This window comes from Pseudophryne corroboree, chromosome 4 (assembly GCF_028390025.1).
Source record: "Pseudophryne corroboree isolate aPseCor3 chromosome 4, aPseCor3.hap2, whole genome shotgun sequence".
Taxonomy (NCBI): domain Eukaryota; kingdom Metazoa; phylum Chordata; class Amphibia; order Anura; family Myobatrachidae; genus Pseudophryne; species Pseudophryne corroboree.
This window is the reverse complement of record NC_086447.1, coordinates 437,729,217-437,747,528: the sequence shown is the minus strand read 5'-3', so window position 1 is coordinate 437,747,528 and position 18,312 is coordinate 437,729,217. Positions and strand designations below refer to the sequence as shown.

The window sequence follows — 18,312 nt, the reverse complement described above, 5'->3', positions numbered from 1 at the left end:
GCAGTGGACTACTGTACCATACTGCTATATATATAGTTATACTGGTGGTCAGCAAAATTCTGCACTGTCCTCCTACTATATACTACAATGCAGCACAGATAAGGAGCGTTTTTCAGGCAGAGAACGTATAATACTGGTGGTCACTGATCAGCAAAACTCTGCACTGTACTCCTCCTATATAATACTGCTGCTCCCCAGTCCTCACAATAAAGCAGTGTGAGTACAGATATATGCAGCACACTGAGCACAGATATGGAGCGTTTTTGAGGCAGAGAACGTATAAGATATCACCAGGTGAGAGTGACTGCTGTACAGGACTCTTATAGAGACACAATAGGTGACTGTATTATAGTAATTACCTGATAGTGATGTATATTGCCTAGGTAGTGTGAGCCAGGATCACTGAGTGTATAGAGATATCACCAGGTGAGAGTGACTGCTGTACAGGACTCTTATAGAGACACAATAGGCGGCTGTATTATAGTAATTAGTACCTGATAGTGATGTATATAGCGTAGGTAGTGTGAGCTAGGGTCACTGAGTGTATAGAGATATTACCAGGTGAGAGTGACTGCTGTACACGATTCTTATAGAGACACAATAGGCGGCTGTATTATAGTAATTAGTACTACTTGATAGTGATGTATATAGCCTAGGTAGTGTGAGCCAGGGTCACTGAGTGTATAGAGATATCACCAGGTGAGAGTGACTGCTGTACAGGACTCTTATAGAGACACAATAGGTAGCTGTATTATAGTAATTACCTGATAGTGATGTATATAGCCTAGGTAGTGTGAGCCAGAATCACTGAGTGTATAGAGAGATATCACCAGGTGAGAGTGACTGCTGTACAGGACTATTATAGAGACACAATAGGTGGCTGTATTATAGTAATTAGTACCTGATAGTGATGCATATAGCCTAGGTAGTGTGAGCCAGGATCACTGAGTGTATACTGGTGGTCACTGATCAGCAAAACTCTGCACTGTACTCCTCCTATATAATATTGCTGGTCCCCAGTACCCACAATAAAGCAGTGTGAGCACAGATATATGCAGCACACTGAGCACAGATATGGAGCGTTTTTCAGGCAGACAACGTATACTGGTGGTCACTGATCAGCAAAACTCTGCACTGTACTCCTCCTATATAATACTGCAGGTCCCCAGTCCCCACAATAAAGCAGTGTGAGCACAGATATATGCAGCACACTGAGCACAGATATGGAGCATTTTTCAGGCAGAGAATGGATAAAACTGGTGGTCACTGATCAGCAAAACTCTGCACTGTACTCCTCCTATATAATACAGCTGCTCCCCAGTCCCCACAATTAAACAATAAGCACAAATATTTGCAGCCACATTAATAAACGGAGAGGACGCCAGCCACGTCCTCTCCCTAACATTTCCAATGCACGAGTGAAAATGGCGGCGACGCGCGGCTCCTTATATAGAATCCGAATCTCGCGAGAATCCGACAGCGGGATGATGACGTTCGGGCGCGCTCGGGTTAACCGAGCCATACGGGAGAAACCGAGTATGCCATGGACCCATGTAAAATGGGTGAAGTTCGGGGGGGGTTCGGTTTCCGTGGAACCGAACCCGCTCATCACTAGTGTATATATATATACATACATAATATATAATACCCAGATGCGGCACGTTAACGTTAAGCAAGCTGTGAGTGAAGTAATTTGTTCGGAGTGTCGCTGTCTGAGTATTATCATTGAGTAGAACGTGTGCGAGTCTTCTGGTGGGCACCCGGCTAAGTACCTTATTTTGTTAAATGAGTGCCAGTTTTTGGATTTATATATATATATACAGTGGCGTAACTACTGCCCCCGCAGTCCCCGCGGTGGCTTGGGGGCGAGGGGCTGCGGGGGCGCCACTGATTTAGAACAGATTGACATGCGGACGAGTGTCCGCATGTCAATCTGCGATCTCCTCTCCGGCTCTCCCTCCCTGCGGTGCCTGCTCCCCCGGCCCCCCCCTATGTGTTGGAGAGACACGAGCGCATCGCGCGTTTCTCCTGTGTCCCTCCTGGCTCTCCCCCGGCCGGTCTAAGGAAGTGCCGTTCGTGAGCTCTGATTGGCTCACGAACGGCACTTCCTTTATTAGACCAGCCGGGGGAGAGCCAGGAGGGACACAGGAGAGACGCGCGATGCGCTCGTGTCCCTCCAACACATAGGGGGGGGCCGGGGGAGCAGGCACTGGGGCATATACCCGGCACTGGGGACATATACCTGGCACTGGGGGGGCAGATCTGGCACTGGGGACATATACCCGGCACTGAGGGCATGTACCTGGCACTGGGGGGGCATATACCCGGCACTGGGGGCATGTACCTGGCACTGGGGGCATATACCTGGCACTGGGGGGGCATATACCTGGCACTGGGGGCATATAACTGGCACTGGGGGGGCATGTACCTGGCACTGGGGGCATGTACCTGGCACTGGGGGGGCATATACCCGGCACTGGGGGCATGTACCTGGCACTGAGGGCATATACCTGGCACTGGGGGGGAAGCAGGCACAGGGGGGGAATATCTGGCACTGGGGGCATATAACTGGCACTGGGGCATATACCCGGCACTGGGGACATATACCTGGCACTGGGGGGGCAGATCTGGCACTGGGGACATATACCCGGCACTGAGGGCATGTACCTGGCACTGGGGGGGGCATATACCCGGCACTGGGGGCATGTACCTGGCACTGGGGGCATATACCTGGCACTGGGGGGGGCATATACCTGGCACTGGGGGCATATAACTGGCACTGGGGGGGCATGTACCTGGCACTGGGGGCATGTACCTGGCACTGGGGGGGCATATACCCGGCACTGGGGGCATGTACCTGGCACTGGGGGCATATACCTGGCACTGGGGGGGAAGCAGGCACAGGGGGGGAATATCTGGCACTGGGGGCATATAACTGGCACTGGGGCATATACCCGGCACTGGGGACATATACCTGGCACTGGGGGGGCAGATCTGGCACTGGGAACATATACCCGGCACTGAGGGCATGTACCTGGCACTGGGGGGGCATATACCCGGCACTGGGGGCATGTACCTGGCACTGGGGGCATATACCTGGGGGGGAAGCAGGCACTGGGGGGAAATATCTGGCACTGGGGGCATGTACCTGGCACTGGGGGCATATACCCGGCACTGGGGGGGCATATACCCGGCAATGGGGGCATATACCTGGCACTGGGGGGCATATACCTGGCACTGGGGGGCATATACCCGGCACTGGGGGCATATACCTGGCACTGGGGGGGAAGCAGGCACTGGGGGGGGAATATCTGGCACTGGGGGCATATACCTGGCACTGGGGGCATATAACTGGCACTGGGGGGGCATGTACCTGGCACTGGGGGCATATACCTGGCACTGGGGGGGATTATCTGGCACTGTGGTAGAATATCTGGCACTGGGGGGGCATATACCTAGCACTGGGGGCATATACCTGGCACTGGGGGGGCATATACCTGGCACTGGGGGAATATACCTGGCACTGGGGGGCCATATACCCGGCACTGGGGGCATATACCCGGGACTGGGGGGGCATATACCTGGCACTGGGGGGGAAGCAGGCACTGTGGGGGAATATCTGGCACTGGGTGCATATACCTGGCACTGTGGGGGAATATCTGGCACTGGGTGCATATACCTGGCACTGTGGGGGAATATCTGGCACTGGGAGCATATGTGGCACTGGGAGCACGGCCCTAGCAACAAGCACTACCCCCTAGCAATGAGCATGACACCCAGTGCATGAAACCCCTGGCAACGAGCATGACATCTTGGCACCGTGCATGGAACCAAGAGCATGAAACCCCTGGCAACGAGCAGGTAATTTAAAAGTAATTGGAAGCCTTACTGTAGAACTTAATGTGTAATGGGCATTACGGTGTGTGGCATAATGTATCACGGACATTGCAGTGTGTGTCATAATGTATCTGGCATTACGGTGTGTTGTATACTATGTCACGGGCATTGTGGTATGTGGTATAATGTCTCAGGATCATTGTGGTGTGTGTCATACTGTGTCACAGACATTGTATGTGCTATAATGTATCAGGGGCATTGCAGTGTGTAGCATAATGTATAACGGGCATTGCGATTCCTGTCATAATGTGTCACAGGCATTACAGTGTGTGGCATAATGTATCACGGACATTGCGGTGTGTGTCATAATGTGTCAGGCATTACGGGGGGTTGTATACTATATCACGGGCATTGTGGTATGTGGTATAATGTCTCAGGATCATTGTGGTGTGTGTCATACTGTGTCACAGACATTGTATGTGCTATAATGTATCAGGGGCATTGCAGTGTGTAGCATAATGTATAACGGGCATTGTGATTCCTGTCATGTGTCACAGGCATTACGGTGTGTGGCATAATGTGTCACAGGCATTACGGTGTGTGTCATACTGTGTCACAGACATTGTATGTGTTATAATGTATCAGGGGCATTGCAGTGTGTAGCATAATGTATAACGGGCATTGCGATTCCTGTCATAATGTGTCACAGGCATTACGGTGTGTGGCATAATGTGTCGGGGGCATTACGGTGTGTGGCATAATGTGTCGGGGGCATTACGGTGTGTGGCATAATGTGTAGGGGGCATTACGGTGTGTGCATATTGTGTCATGTGCATTATTGTCAGTGATCGCAAAAACGCGCTATGGCTCGTATTTTACCCAGAAACAGCCGCCCGGGACTCACATTTAGAAGATGAGCGGGTCCCACAGGACGCGCTCATCTGAATATGTGTTTGCATGTGTTAAGCCTGTCAGCGGAATGCAGGAGGTGACTGGCTGTTTCCTCGGCCAATCACCTCCTGTAGTCTCCATCCAATCACAGCCTGCAGCATCTCCCGCTTTGAATCCTGCTGCCCGCCAGCACATGAATCTGTGCTGCAGGGCTGACAGACTGGCCCCGCTCATCCGGCTCCACTGCCGCTCTGCCGCCAGCACCCTCCTCTGCGACTGGGAGTAGAGCTCCGGATCTGCCCGCCGCCACCCCCCTACCCGGGACCCGCTCAACGCCCCACCGAGACCCGACAACTACCTTCCAGCAGGAGCCGGCCGGGCTGCGCAGCTCCCGCTGTAGGTAAGCAGTAGACAGTGCTGCATCGCCCCGCTTCACCTGGAGTAGCTGGTGCAGATGCGGGATGTCCGGGGGCTGCAAGCTCCGTGTGTGCAATGTGAGGCCGCTCAGAGTGTCAGGGCCTCACTGACACCATTTTTCTGACAGCATAGTGCAGTGAGTGCACTGGCACAAGTAGCCAGCCGGCGCCGCAGCATGAAGGAGCTATCTGTGAAATCGCAAGCAGAGGCTGGCAAGAAGGAGCTCCTCCGATCGCTTCCCCTGACGGGCTGGCCACTGCTAAATATACCAGTAATCAGTACAACTGTGCAGTGACACTGACTTTCCCATTGCACCTGGGGCTCCACTACTTTGACATAGTTGGAACTGATTATCGGTATAGTTAGCAGTGGCCAGCCCGTCAGGGGAAGCGATTGGAAGAGCTCCTTCTTGCCAGAGAACAGCCTCTGCTTGCGATTTCACATAGAGCTCCTCCAGGCTGCGGCTACTACAGGCGCAGGCTGGCTACTTGTGCCAGTGCACTCACTGCACTGTGCTGTCAGAAAAAATGGTGAGTGTCAGTGAGTTGCTGCTGGGGGCGGTACCACTTGTGTCAAACGGCCCCTCTGTGCAACTGGAGGTGATAAGTGAGTGGTTACTGCAATGTGCCTCAGTGCTCTACCAGGCGCATTGTGTATAATAACGTGCTCTACCAGGCGCATTGTGTATAATAAAGTGTTCTACCTGGCGTAATCTGTATAATACCGTGTTCTACCTGGCGCAATGTGTATGATAACGTGCTCTACCTGGCGCAATGTGTATGATAACGTGTTCTACCTGGCGCAATGTGTATGATAACGTGTTCTACCTGGCGCAATGTGTATGATAACGTGTTCTACCTGGCGCAATGTGTATGATAACGTGCTCTACCTGGTGCAATGTGTATAATAACGTGCTCTACCAGGCGCAATGTGTATGATAACGTGCTCTACCTAGTGCAATGTGTATTATAACGTGCTCTACCAGGCGCATTGTGTATAATAACATGTTCTACCTGGCGCAATGTGTATGATAATGTGCTCTACCAGGCGCATTGTGTATAATAACGTGTTCTACCTGGCGCAATGTGGCTGATAACGTGCTCTACCAGGCGCATTGTGTATAATAACGTGCTCTACCAGGCGCATTGTGTATAATAACGTGTTCTACCTGACGCAATGTGTATGATAACTTGCTCTACCTAGCGGCAATGTGTATGATAACTTGCTCTACCTAGCGGCAATGTGTATGATAACATGCTCTACCTGATGCAATGTGTATGATAACTTGCTCTACCTAGCGGCAATGTGTATGATAACATGCTCTACCTGGCGCAATGTGTATGATAACGTGCTCTACCTGGCGCAGTGTGTATAACGTGTTCTACCTGGCGCACTGTGTATGATAACGTGCTCTAGCTGGTGCAAAGTGTATGACGTGCTGTACCTGGTGCAAAGTATATGACGTGCTGTACCTGGTGCAAAGTGTATGACGTGCTGTACCTGGAGCAAAGTGTATGACGTGATCTACCTGGTGCAAAGTGTATGACGTGCTGTACCTGGAGCAAAGTGTATGACGTGATCTACCTGGATCAGTGTGCATAGGAGGTTCTACCTGGTGCAGTGTGTATAAGCGCCACTACTGTGTGGTATAATGTGAATTGACACTATTATGTGGTCACGCCCCTTCCCTATGAAGCCACGCCCCTAAAATTTTGCGGCGCGCCTACGGCGCGCACTACCTGTTCTTTATGGTCTAAGTGGTCTAACACCAATTCACTTTCTGCCTAAGGGCACCAAAATGTCTAGTTACAGCTCTGGTGCAGGGTGTCCTGCATGCTACACAGCCCAGCAGCATTGTCACCCCATCCCCCCCATCTTGCAACACTTTTGTAGTGTCCAAACAAGATTAAAATTAATAAGAACCTTCATTCCGATGGGACCCAGAAAACGACCGGTAGGACCCCAATTTTTAAAAGTGAAGGGTCCCTGGGACCCACTTTTTTTTTGGCTCAGCGCGATCACTGATTGTGTGTGGAATAATGTCTAAGGACCATTGCAGTATGTGGCATAATGTATACTGGGCATTACTATAAGGAGGAAAAATTACAAATAATGTAAGGGGCATGAATCAGGATTATTTTTCTTTCCTGTGGTGGCCAACGTCTGGGCGTGCAGGTTGCAAAACTGGGGTATAAGGTAGTCTTTTCCTGCAATGCCACGCCCATTTCGACAAAGCCACACACCCTTTTTGCCAGTGCGTGCCTGCGGAGCGTGCTTTTTTCTACCTTTGCTAGTGCCAATTACGGGGTGTATGGGGGGGGGGGGGGGGGGCCTGAAGGATTTTTTGGCTTGGGGGAGAAAAATTTCTACTTATGCCACTGGCTGGGTACACACTATCCAATATATCGTTCATACAGCGGATATGTGCATTGGCTAGTGTGTACAGCCAATACACTCAGGCCCTCATTCCGAGTTGAACGCAGCAGGAATTTTGTTAGCAGTTGGGCAAACCCATGTGCACTGCAGGGGGGGCAGATATAACATGTGCAGAGAGAGTTAGATTTGGGTGGGTTATTTTGTTTCTGTGCAGGGTAAATACCGGCTGCCTTATTTTAACACTGCAATTTAGATTGCAGATTGAACCCAAATCTAAAGGTGTGTACACACGGTACGATTTTTTCTTCCGATTCTGACTATATAGTCAGAATCGGAAGAAAAGATAGTGCAGATCGCAAGGTGACAGTCACCTTGCGATCCCGATCCGATGCCGATGCGCGGCCCCGCGCGGTCGGCATCGGACGAAAAAATAGGCTGTGCAGGCAAGTCAATCCTGACTATCTCTATAGAAGAGATAGTCAGGATTGACATCGCACATAGCCAGCATCGCAAGCACACTCATTATGTGCTTGCGATACTGGCTAAGTGCCGACCCGGCCCCCTGTCGCACGGTGAGAATCGGATAAGTCCGAATCTCACCGTGTGTATGCACCCTAACTCTCTCTGCACATGTTAAATCTGCCTCCCCTGCACTGCACATGGTTTTGCCCAACTGCTAACAAAATTCCTGCTGCGATCAACTCGGAATTACCCCCTCTGTTTAAAACAACATTATTCACAGACATATCATGGCATCCCTGAAACACGGCCGATGCCAATATATCATGCAGATTTATCGATACTTCTGCCTGTGTGTACGGACAACCTGCCATCTAACCTGTTATATGGATGTAGGAACCACCTACAGTGACATCACAACTGGTGGGCCTAGTTGTTATGTCTGGCCAAACATAAGTGTGAATAGCTGGGTCAGTCACTCAAGTGTGTACCCTGCATTAGCCTGCACAGTGCTTATTTATCTTGTATATTATCTTGTATAACTTTTGCGACTAATATATGTATTCAGTTATTTTGTCTAGTCTTACTGACAATGAGCTATGTTATCTCTGATTGTACTATACACCACTGCCATTGTTGGCGACTTTGTTTAATTATGCTTCAGAATTAATTGAAATAATTGAAATTATTTATCTATGCAGAGTAACATCTGTCCTTATAAATCCAGTCTCTATTAGATTTACAAGGAAGGTTTTTTTTAAGCTTTGGACTAGTCAGAGTTTATTTACCCAGTAAAATCCATAGAATTAAAATCGTGCTGGATTTAAAAGGGTTATTTGTTACAATAGCTCCATAACTTATACATGAGGCAAGGTAAGTTCACTCCACTCAAAACTAAAAGATGTTTTTCACTTACCTGCTCGACTAATACCCCTTTCACACTGCACAAATAACCCGGTATATTGCCGGGTCGACACATCAGCGTGCAGTGTGAAAGTGCCATTGCCGAAATCCTGGGTCGTCTGACCCGGCAATTCAAACCGGGAATAAAGCAGTGTTATTCCTGGGTTAAATACCTGGTCAATGGCATCTTAAAAAGGATCCAGGGTCGATGCGACCCGGTACCCATTCACTACAACAGGGAGAGGCGGCGCGGAGATGATCTCATCTCCCAGCGCCGCCTCCACCCCCCACTGCTATGGCAACCCAACCGGCATATTGCCAGGTCAGGGAAGCCAGCAGTATAGTCCAATGCCGGATCCCACCCGGGAAGGACCCGTGTCCAATTCCCGGGTGGGACCCGGCATTGGCGGTGTGAAAAGAGTATAAGCATATCTGACTCCTCGATGTCTCACAGTCTGCCTGTAACTGACCTTGTGACCTTGGCAGACAGACTTTTTGAAACAGAAAGTAGTGGTCAAAAGCCCCTCCCCAGTGAGTCTCCTATTTGGCTGAATGGAAAGCTCATGGGGGGCACACTTCAACGACCTACAGTATATAGTGGTTTGAAAGAAAAACCCCTCTGAGCAGGAGAGAGTATCTCCTTCTCTAGATCAGTAGAGGCAGAGCATGACTCACCGATGAGACATTAGAATCTATGGCCCTCATTCCGAGTTGTTCGCTCTGTATTTTTCATCGCATCGCAGTGAAATTCCGCTTAGTGCGCATGCGCAATTTTCGCACTGCGACTGCGCCAAGTAACTTTGCTATGAAGATAGTATTTGTACTCACGGCTTTTTCATCGCTCCGGCGATCGTAATGTGATTGACAGGAAATGGGTGTTACTGGGCGGAAACACGGCGTTTTATGGGCGTGTGGCTGAAAACGCTACCGTTTCCGGAAAAAACGCAGGAGTGGCCGGAGAAACGGGGGAGTGTCTGGGCGAACGCTGGGTGTGTTTATGACGTCAAACCAGGAACGACAAGCACTGAACTGATCGCACAGGCAGAGTAAGTCTGAAGCTACTCTAAAACTGCTAAGTAGTTTGTGATCGCAATAATGCGAATACATCGGACGCAATTTTAAGAAGCTAAGATACACTCCCAGTAGGCGTAGGCTTAGCGTGTGTAACTCTGCTAAATTCGCCTTGCGACCGATCAACTCGGAATGAGGGCCTATGTACCAAGCCTTGATAAGAGAAAAAGTAGACGGAGATAAAGTACCAACCAACCAGCTCCTGACATTTTTCAAACACAGGGGCAGATTTATTAAGCCTGGTGAAGTGATAAACTGGAAAGTGATAACGCACCAGCCAATCAGCTCCTAACTGTCATTTTTAAACCCAGCTTGTAACTTGGAAGTTAGGAGCTGATTGGCTGGTACTTTATCACCTTCCACTTTATCACTTCACCCGGCTTAATAAATCTGCCCCAAAGCCTGTTACATGGCAGTTAGGAGCTGATTGGCTGGTACTTTATCTCTGTCCACTTTATCTCTGTCCAAGGCTTAGAACCAGGGCCGGCTCCGGGGTTTTGAGCGCCCCGGGCAGGCGATGGGGGCGTGGCTTCATACAGGGGGCGTTGTCACTTATGCCCCCTGTACAGTAGTAGCGCCGATGAAAGATGTGCGGTGCGCGATGACGTCATCGCGCACCGCACAGCAAAGGTCCTCTCCACGAAGGGGAACTAGACGCTTCGTGTCTAGTTCCCTTCATGGAGAGGACCTTTGCTGTGCAGTGCGCGATGACGTCATCGCGCAACGCACAGTTAACGTCCTCTCCATGAAGGGAAACTAGACGCTACGCGTCTAGTTCCCTTCACAGCGGGGGACAGCGGCGCAGTGGAGTGAATATAGTGTGCGGGGACCCCGGGCCTGCTACTGCACGTGGGACGCCGCCATCCTGCTGCCCGCACCGAGACCTGCATCCGGCTCCCGTCCTGAGCGCTGCTCACCAGGTCCGCGGCTTCCCCTCTGTTGTTGCTGGAGACGCTGTGGCGGGCGCCTCTCCTCTCGTGCTCCGGCCGGCGAGCGCTCCCCCAGCCGCTACATCACCACGTGACCCGCCGCCGCTCTCCCTGCTCGCTCCGGCGGCCCCAGCCCGTACCTCCGGCTCCTGCACTGTGCTATGCCGCTGGGGAGGAGGTGCACGGCACGGCTGGATTCTATAAGTGCCTGTGCCCTCCCCATACTACTGCTGCCTTGCTGAACTCTGCTCCATTAGGATAAGGAGCAGTGCTATTAACCCCTGCAGATCCTGTGATACGCTGGTCAACCTCAGCTTTCTAGCACACACTCCATTTCAACTTATTGTCCCTCATATGCTGGGAGGGGAGGAAAAATTTCTTTATCCTGCTGCACTTATTTCTTCTGTGCTAACAGAGGTTCCTGATATTCTACACGGTCACTGATCAGTTTTGGTATACTGTACTTACCCGCAAGCAGCGACTGGATAATTCTGATATACTACATTCAGTCATTATTGGCCGTCCCTGGACAGTTCTTGATATACTATTTAATATACTTCTTGCCTCCTGCCGCCTGCTCGGTTATAATGGTCAAACCGCATCAGTCTGCCGCAGCGAAGTTGGAGAAGTATGTCAGAAATCCGCTGACGCGGTCCCAACAGAGTGGGGAGATGCAGCCGACCTCTGCGCCGCCTTCTCCGTCAGCTGGCTCCTCATCTGTGGATGCCACAGATGCTGCTCTGCAAAAGGTGCTGGATGCGGTCACGGCCAGTGAAGCTCGCTTGGCCGACAGGATCGGTCAGGTCCAGTCGGTTTTATCTATTATACACCAGGACCTTCAACGGGTGCGAGAGAGGGTCGGTGAGGTTGAGACGCGCACCTCCACGCTGGAAGACACGGTTACGCCTCTTGGTAGACGCACTTCTGCTCTGGAGTCTCAGATGATGGATGTACATAGAAAGATGACGGATATGGAGGGGAGGTTGCGGCGGAACAATGTCCGTTTCGTCGGACTCCCGGAGAAAGAAGAGGGTGCCTCCCCTGAAAAATTTCTTGAACGTTGGCTGTTGGATGTATTTGGAGCGGAGGAGTTCACTTCACACTTCGCAGTGGAACGCGCTCATAGGGTCCCGATGCGCCCATTACCTCCAGGGGCGCCTCCCCGTACGTTTATTGCCAAACTCCTCCATTACCGGGATAGACACGTGATTCTGAGACTGGCCCGCACCAAGGGTCCCCTTACGTGGAAAGGTTCCCCAATTTCAGTCTTTCCGGATTTTGCTGTCGATGTCCAGAAGGATAGAGCTCAGTTTGTCCCTGTGAAACGCAGGCTGCGAAAATTGAATATCCCCTATGCCATGCTCTTTCCGTCTAAACTGCGGGTGGTCTCGGATGGGGAAACAAAATTCTTCACGACCCCTTGTGAAGCATCATTGTGGCTGGACGGACGCTTTCCGGCACGGCGAGCGCTAGCTGCTGATTGAACTTATGTGTTTGATTTCCCTACTTGCAAGTATACTGCTTCGTTTATGTTTGATATGTTATTGTTATATTGTCTTGGGAGGGATGTATAGTTGTTTGTGGTTATGTTCCTTATGATTCCCTGCAGGATGTCAGTTTGGATAGATGGACGCTTTTCAAATAGGGGAGCGATGGCTGCTGATTGCACTCCTGTCTCTGATTTCTCAGCTAAGTCAATATACTACTGTTTGTGATGTGCTGCTATGTGATTTACGGAGGGGCTATCTGCGGCCCTTACGGGCCTTTATTGGGAGGGGGTAGCTCTGTGGAGACGGGTGATTGGTAGATGTTGCCTTTACGCTGATTTTGGCCTTAGGAGCTCGGTGTTTGCCCTGCTATATAGTCTTTAAAGGGGTAAACGGTTACTCAGTTGGGGTGGGGGTATTGGTCTAGGGGGGGATTGGTTTTGTTTTGAGTTTAGCTGGGAGATTCTCCTGTCTTATGGTCATTAAATGCTTGGCCCCCTTAGTGGATATAGGAATTTGACCTTAATTGGTATTGGCGGAGTATGTTACCGGGCTCTCTGCCTTAGTTGGGATTGTTAGTACTTAGGGTGTTCTGTTGTTAGGGAATCAGGTATGCTGCTAGTTTTAGGTGGTATACGGGGTGGGGATGGGGGTTATTTTAGATTGTTAACATTGAGGTGTTTTCATTTTTTGCTGTGCAATGTGCTTATTTCCGCTATGTTTATGTTGCAGCTGACTGCAGGCGTATCCTCTTTGGTATTCACTGGCGGTGGCTGGCCGCGGGTACTATGCAAAATCACAACAATGCCCTGTTATGGCGTCGGTTAAGTTTCTGTCGTGGAATGTGCGGGGGATCAATGACAAGATTAAGCGCTCCTTGATCCTTAGACAGATTAAATCTTATGCGTCGGATATTGTTTGCTTGATGGAAACCCACCTACTGGGTACTAAGATTATGTCCCTTAAAACACCATGGGTGGGATGGGCCTACCATTCTATGCATACAGCTGCGTCCCGGGGAGTGTCGATTCTAATTAGGAAATCTGTTCCCTTTGTGCTTGATTCTGTGCAAACGGATCAATGGGGTAGATATGTATTTCTCAAGTGCAGAATTAACTCCGTCCCCTTGTTATTGCTGGCTGTGTATGTACCCCCTCCATATTCGCACAATGTCCTTAAAAAGGCATCTGTCTTTATGGCTGCTTCCCCTGACATGCCCGTTATCTGTATGGGGGACTTTAACAATGTTTTAAATCACGAGCTGGATAGGTTGTCCAGGGCGTCCTCCAACCCGCGGACTGGGCACTCCCCGTTTCCAGACACTGTGTCAGAGTTGGGTCTGATAGACCCCTGGAGATTGAAAAATCCTGATTTGAGGCAATACTCATGTTTTTCACGCTCCCACTCTTCCTTCTTTAGGATAGATTTGGCTCTTCTGTCCCGGGAACTTTTGCCCAAAGTGCAGACTGTCAAGTATGAGACTAGGGGTATCTCGGATCACTCCCCTATATCGTTACATATCGACTTAAACTGTCAGAGAGGCCAAGTAGTGTGGAAATTTAATCCCTTTTGGCTGACGCATGTGGGCGAGGGATCTGATTTGGAGGCTAGCTGGTCAGAATTTTTTGTTATGCATGATGACACCACGGATGTGTCTTTGCTGTGGGACACTTTCAAGGCTTTCTTGAGAGGTACATTGATCAAACGGGTAGGTAGTCTTAAATCCTCCTTTAGAAAACACGAGTCTGAATTGGAGGCTCGGGTGGCCGCTTCAGAAGTGACGTATGTGCGAGATGGCTTGGATGCTTCTAAACTGGTGTGGCTTGATGCGCAGGGTGAATGGAATGACTATCTGTGGGGGAAAACCCAGCACAGACTTCTCTTCTCCTTGCATGTCCAGTATGCTACGGGGGATAGACCAGGTTCTTATTTGGCCAATCTTGCAAGGGGTGACCGTTCCTCTCGTACTGTAGTGGAGATTTTGGATTCAGCTGGGTCGGTGCTGGACCGCACCCCCCAGATCGTGGCGGAATTTGTCTCTTATTATCAGGCATTATATAGTTCTCAGTTGACCTGTTCCTGTTATGCACACCAGTGCCTGCAGGAATGTACTGGTGTCTGAACTGTTATGCACACCAGTGCCTGCAGGAATGTACTGGTGTCTGAACGGATAGGGATGCAAAACAAATGAACTCACAGACAGACTGGGAAATATGACATTACGTACACAGAAGGTGATAGGGTAACAAAATAAAACACAAAGTGAACAGAGAAGCCCAGAGGCTAAGAAACTGGGTGTCTCCCTATTATTAGGAATGCTCAGATGGAAAAAGCAAGATGTTGTGTTTTAATACGTTGAGAACCCGAAATGCTGTTGCTAAGGGCAACAGCAAAACCCTAAAGGGATACCAACGGGTGTGGCAGTAAACTCCTTGGTCAGAGATGGAATGATAGATACAAGGAGAGTCTCCACAATCCTAATCCTCACTTGCAGTGCACAGGTTCAGCTTACTGCCACTAAACTGACACCTGAACACCTTGCACAGTGAGACAGGATTTAGGCAGGCAAATCTGAGAATACAGCCGCAAACTTGCTAAGTTCACAGAGTAGCAAAAGAACCCCAGCAAGTTAAACGACTGACTCCAGTCTTACTGCTAGGTCTGGATTGGCAGAGTTTAGTACCAAATCCCCAGGCCTATTTGCAGTAAGCAACAACAAATACAAAGCTACACAGTACTGGCTAACTTTCAGGAACTAACTAACCAACAAAGATTCAGCAGCATCTGCTTAACCTGAGAAGAGGGTTTATAAAGCAGGTGCTGTCCACGCCCCACTCAGACCTCACAGACTGTGAGCGCAAAAACCAGCACCGGATCCCCTGCCGTGCACAGAGCCTGTAACCACTGCACAGCAAAAGACCCGAACCGGAATATCAGCTGCGCTCAGGTTACTCCGCTAGCACTTGTCTCCCGGTTGCCATGACGACGTGGCAGCACAGGGCAGGAGACCCTAACAGTTCCCCACTAGAGCTATGTGACTACTTGGATGGGGTCCACTTGCCTTCCATCTCCAGTGAGGCCAGGGCCCTTCTAGATGCTCCTTTGTTGGTGGAGGAGATTGAGACTGCGATCTCTGCCTCCCCCGATGGCAAGGCCCCTGGCCTTGATAGCATCCCGTCAGAACTGTATAAGAAATATATAAAATTCTTTGCCCCTCAGTTGCTTGAGTTGTTCAGCGAAATTCTTGCCCAAAGTGCGCTTCCCCCGTCTATGGCGGAGGCTTTGATTATAGTGATTCCCAAGCCAGATAAAGACCCCAGGAACGTTGAATCCTACCGTCCTAATTCCTTGTTGCCCACGGATATTAAAATCCTGGCGAAGGTTCTGGCTTCCAGACTTGGCCGGGTCGTCTCCCAAATTATTCACCCTGACCAAACGGGCTTCATGCCTGGCAAGTCCACTGCTGTGAATTTGAGGCGCCTGTTTACTCATTTTCAGGCTTCTCGGGAGGAGGACTGCTCTGCCGTTATAGCCTCCTTAGATGCCGCAAAGGCCTTTAATTCGGTGGAGTGTGCCTTCCTCTGGGAGGCTATGAGTAGGTTTGGTGTGGGCCCCAACTTTATCAATTATGTTAAATTGTTATATTCTCAGCCCATGGCCAGAGTCCCGGTGAACGGGTTTGTTTCGGACTCCTTCCCCGTATCCAGGGGAACGAGGCAGGGCTGCCCTCTGTCCCCGACTCTGTTTGCTATCGCTATTGAGCCACTGGCATGTTTGATTAGGGCAACTCAGGATATTGTGGGTATTAGGGTTGGCGCAAGGGAAGACAGGATAGCGTTATACGCTGATGACCTGTTGCTCTTTGTGGACGATTCTGTTTCCTCCTTACCTAAACTCCTTGACTTGATAACTGACTATGGACGTTTCTCCGGGCTCAAAATTAACTGGGATAAATCCACCATCACTCCACTTAGAGGCCCGGTTTCTGAGGCCCCGGTGATTCAAACCCCCCTTAAATGGGTAGACTCCTTCAAATACCTGGGGGTATGGGTATCGAATAACCCTTGTACCTATGTTTCCCTTAATGTCAGGCCGCTGATGGGGTATCTCTGCTTGAAGGTTAGGTTTTGGGGGTCTCTGCCCCTGACTGTTACTGGCAGGGTCAATTTGGTAAAGATGGTATACTTGCCCAAACTCCTTTATGTTCTCCAGCAATCCCCTATATATATTAACCTGAAGACATTTCGACAGATTGACAGTTTGCTTTCTTCTTTAATATGGGCCAGCAGGAGAGCGAGGCTGAGACTAGACGTTCTGTCTAGGCCGAAAGTGTTGGGAGGCTTAGCTCTCCCTATATTTCGATTTTACTACTATGCCGCGCAGTTGGCACATATATGGGAGTGGGTGAACGCCCCCGGATGCTCTCACTTTGCAGTCCCAATTGCTTTTCCAGATATACCCTGTCGGCTCTCCATTACAGATGCTTCTTTGTGGGAACCCTAACTTGTCCAAGATCCCTATAATAAGACAGGCCGTCCTCATATGGAAACAGGTACATGTTATCCTATTGGGCCAGGGTATTGACCCGGATACTCCTCTGGACAATGCCCTCGGCTTCCCAGAGTTGGCCTCACTGCGGACTGGGGCGGTGTGCGGGAGGTGGGGGGTGACGTCCCTGGGCCACTTATATAACGATGGTATACTGAGGTCCTTCCTGCAGTTTCAACAGGATTACAATATACCCTCTTCTCACTTCTACCGCTACCTGCAGCTGAGACATGCGCTTAACGCACAATTTCCTGAATCACCTCCAATGATTGCCGACTCCCCGGTCAAGTCTCTCCTGCGGTCCCTGGGAAGCGGACATCTGGTGTCCAACATTTATGCAAGCATGCTTCGCTCTCACTACTCTGACCCGTTGTCCATTCTCAGGAACAAGTGGGAATCTGACTTGGGTGCCATCTCTGATGAGATCTGGGAGGGTGCTCTGTGTTCCCCACGATTGTCCACTACCACCACTAGATATCAGCAAATTCAACTGTTTATAATACACAGAGTATATATGACGCCAGTGCGCTTGCGACATGTAGGGTGTACCCACTCCTCTGGATGTCCTAAGTGCGGTACTCTGGATGCAAACTTTTGGCACATTCTCTGGCAGTGTCCCAAGATAGCTGTATTCTGGTCGGGTGTTACTGACGCCCTGGTGTCAACGGGTATTCCCTCGTCTGTGTGCTCCCCGACATGTGTGTTATCTGCTGTGGAGGAGGATGCCCTGGACCCCCCTGACAAACGATATGTAATTCATTTGTGTGGCCTGGCCAAGGTGTGTATAGCTAGGCTTTGGCTAGCCAAGGATGCACCCACACTGCGATCCTGGGTCTCCCTTGTAAATGATACGGCCTCTCACGAGAAATATGTATACCTAGCTAGAAAAGCGGAGAAAAAATATCAGGACCTGTGGGGTCGATGGCTTGAGTCCCCGCTCTCTGGAACCCGGAGCGTCTAGATATGCTGCGGGGGATTAGAGTGGGTGTGTGACTTTTGATCTGCATCGGGTACACTGCCTCTTTTTCTCTGTGTTATCCCCTGCGCCCGCGGTCAGCCATTCCTGTTCGCTTGCCATTGCTTTAGCTCTGAAATTAGCTCAAATTTATGTTGCGCTGCCATAGATATCTGTGTACAGCTTTCATTGATCTATACGCGCCTTGTTAGCATGCAATATTGATTCTAACTTACAACTTATGTTTCGGAATTTAGGCCTGCACCGGTGTCCTATGATAACTATGATAATTGGTCCCTAATGGACAGGGGAATCTGCGTATTCCCTGGGCTGGGGATCTACTGTGGGTTGTGTTGTTGTTTTTTTTTCTTTTTTTTGTACTATGTTTAATGTTAAACAGAAAACTAATAAAAAAGTATTGAATATAAAAAAAAAAGCA

At 50.0% G+C, this 18,312-nt stretch overlaps 1 protein-coding gene across 1 annotated transcript in view; it reads right to left on the bottom strand.

Moving 5' to 3' along the window:
• LOC134909716 (cytochrome P450 3A9-like) overlaps nucleotides 1-18,312 on the bottom strand; it is a 273,043-nt gene that overhangs the window by 233,945 nt on the left and 20,786 nt on the right. The gene's annotated exons all lie outside the window — the stretch shown is intronic.